Genomic DNA, 3,118 nt, shown 5'->3' with positions numbered 1-3,118 from the left:
GAGTTCAAGACCAGCCTGACCAACATGGTGAAACCCTGTCTCTACCAAAAATACAAAAATTAGCCAGGTACAGTGGTGGGTGCCTGTAGTCCCAGCTACTTGGGAGGCTGAGGTAGGAGAATCACTTGAACCTGGGAGGTGGAGGCTGCAGTGAGCCGAGATCATGCCACTACACTCCAGCCTGGGTGACAGAGCAAGACCCCCAAGACTGAACTCAGTGGCAGGATCCAGCCTGCCCAGCTCTCCTACGTAGAGCCCAGAGCCAGCAGGGTGGGCTTCCTGGAGACGCAGACGCTCCTGTGGGCTGGGGAGCATGAGCAGGGGTCCCTTTGGGAAGGTGGAAGAGGCTGTGGTCAGTGGAGGCCATAATGAGGCAGAGCTTGGGCAGAAGGGGCATGATGGGGGGATCTGAGACCCGACAGAGCCTGGACTGAGGACACTGTGCCACTCAGGCGGTGGAAACTGAGCTATGACTGGTTCTCCTGGTCCTGAGTGAGGCCTTGCCAGTCTTGGAAGCTGTGCCAAAGGTGGCTCCATGTAAGGGCACATCTGAGCACTTTTTTTTTTTTTTTGAGACGGAGTCTTGTTCTGTTATCTAGGCTGGAATGCAGTGGCATGATCATAGCTTACTGCTGCCTCAAACTCCTGGGCTCAAGTGATTCTCCCACCTCAGCCTCCCAAAGTGCTGAAATTATAGGCCTGAGTTACAGAGCCCAGTTTTAAATCTTACTAAATATCTGCTCCTGGTCTGCTTCCCTGGCTGACACACATGCTGGCATCTTGCACCTAGACAGACATGTTTCTGGACTTGGTTCCATTTGTTCTGATGGGCTCCTCTCTCAATGACCACATGTTACAGTATGTGGCTATTCTTACACATTTCTGTACAGACCTGAGGGTTAGTTCTACTGGTTTTTCGAGGCCGGGTGGAATGTTTGGGTTAATTTAGTTGTGGGCATCTTGACAATATAGGCTTTTCCTCCAGGAATGGTGATTTTGGGACGCAGGTTTTGCATATTCTGGTTTATTGCTTGGCTCATTGCCACAGAGGGATGGCATTTCTCCACACGCCATGCCCAAGAGATGTCCCACCTTATCTTTCTAAATAAAGCTGAATGTTCTCAGCTGACAGGATATCATCAGTGCTGTGGGGACTCACTCCCCACAACCTGAAATGAAGTGAGGTGGAGATTACAGAGCAGATCCGTGCTGAGTGCATTCGTCCTTCCTGACCCACACTTGTGCTGGCTGGGACTGTGTCTGAGCTGACAGAGGGCATTGATTTGGGGACAGGGCCGGGGAAAGTACTGGAGAGATGCCCCTCACCTCCCTTAGCTCTTTCTGTCCACCCAACACTTGGTCACCAAGGTCCCTGACTTCCGGGCTCCAGTCACCACTAACAGGGTGCTGCATGGGAACAAAGTGTAGGCACAGAACCTGGAGTTCAGGTCACTCCTCCTTCCAGTCAACCTCTATCCCTCCCAGGTGATTCCAGTCTCATTCCTCCATGGGCCAAATATCCTAAACAAAGTCCTGGATAGGGAGGGGGTCTTTATCCGAGTGCCCAAGACACACATGCAGAAAGGCTCTGCATGCCCCCGTGGCCTGCCAGAGGTAAGAGCCTGCCCATCAAAATGCACCGTCCTGGTTCTTGCAGGGAGGTGAGGAGCAGAGGAAGAAAAGATCCATCTCATTCTTTCAGCAGGAAACTACACTTGGGAAAGCCAGACGCAGTACATTTCTTAATGATCCTGATACTTTTATAACTGGTTACAGTGGGGTCACATGCACAACTGTTTTCTAACATCTTTCAGCGGGCCACATAACACCTTGTAATTTATTTTTTTATTGTTATTTTTTAAGGCCGGGGGAGTGGCTCACACCTGTAATCTCAACACTTTCAGAGGCTGAGGCAGGAAGACTGCTTGAGGCCAGGAGTTTGAGACCAGCCTGGGCAACATAGCAAAATCCCACATGCAACAGAGAAAATACCTGTCTCCAAAAAAATGTTTTTGAGTACAGTGGCATGATCATAGCTCACCATAGCCTCCAGCTCCTGGGCTCAAGCGATATTCCCACCTCAGCAGCTGGGACTCTCAGAGCACACAACCACATCTGGTTAATTTTTTAATTTTTGGTAGAGATGCAGTCTCACTATGTTGACCAGGCTGGTCTTGAACTCCTGGCCTCAAGAGATTCTCCCAGTGTGACCTCACAATGCACTGGGGTTACAGGCATGAGCCACCACCATGCAGCCCCTGCAAAATCTAACTGTTCTTCAGGTGCTTCTTTTGGGCCTCCTAGCTAGACTGTCATTGGCAAATGCTAGTTTATTATTTTCCCACATTTATGTTAGTGGAGTTCCCATGTTTTATTTCTCTAGACTAGGGTTTCTCAAGAGCAGCACTAGTGACGTTTTGGGCTGGATAATTCTTTGTTGTGGAGCTGTTTGTGCCTCGCAGGATGTTTAGCAGCATCCCCAGCCTCCACCTGCCACATGCCAGTAGCACTCCTCAGTGTGACAGCCAAAATGATTTCAGATATTGTCAAATGTCCCCAGAGAGGCAAAATCGCCTCCAGTTGAGAACTGCTGACCTAAAAACCTCTGGAACAATGTTAGATCATGGTAATGATAGCACATACTGCTCCTGACCTTAATGGGAATACCTCTGGCATCAAAGTATAGTAGCACCTGTATACTATTGTCTGGGCTGTTATTAGTATACTGTATTAGTCCATTCTCATGCTGCTATGAAGAAATACCCAAAACTGGGTAATTTATAAAGAAAAGAGGTTTAAATTGACTCACAGTTCTGCATGACTGGGGAAGCCTCAGGAAACTTACAATTATGGCAGAAGACACCTCTTCACAGGGCAGCAGGAGAGAGAAGTAGAGCTGAGCAAAGGGGAAAGCCCGTAATAAAACCATCAGATCTTGTGAGAACTCACTCACTATCCTGAGAACAGCATGGGAGAAACTGCCCCATGATTCAATTATCTCCACCTGGTCCCACTCTTGACACGTGGGGATTATTGCAATTCAAGGTGAGATTTGGATGGGGACGCAAAGCCAAGCCATATTATATCCTTTATATTAGCATACTGTATCAAAGTATAA

The sequence above is a fragment of the Rhinopithecus bieti genome, unplaced genomic scaffold (genome assembly GCF_001698545.2).
Source record: "Rhinopithecus bieti isolate Rb0 unplaced genomic scaffold, ASM169854v2 scaffold_42189, whole genome shotgun sequence".
NCBI lineage: Eukaryota > Metazoa > Chordata > Mammalia > Primates > Cercopithecidae > Rhinopithecus > Rhinopithecus bieti.
The sequence above is the reverse complement of the archived record's forward strand: the minus strand, read 5'-3'. Positions refer to the sequence as shown.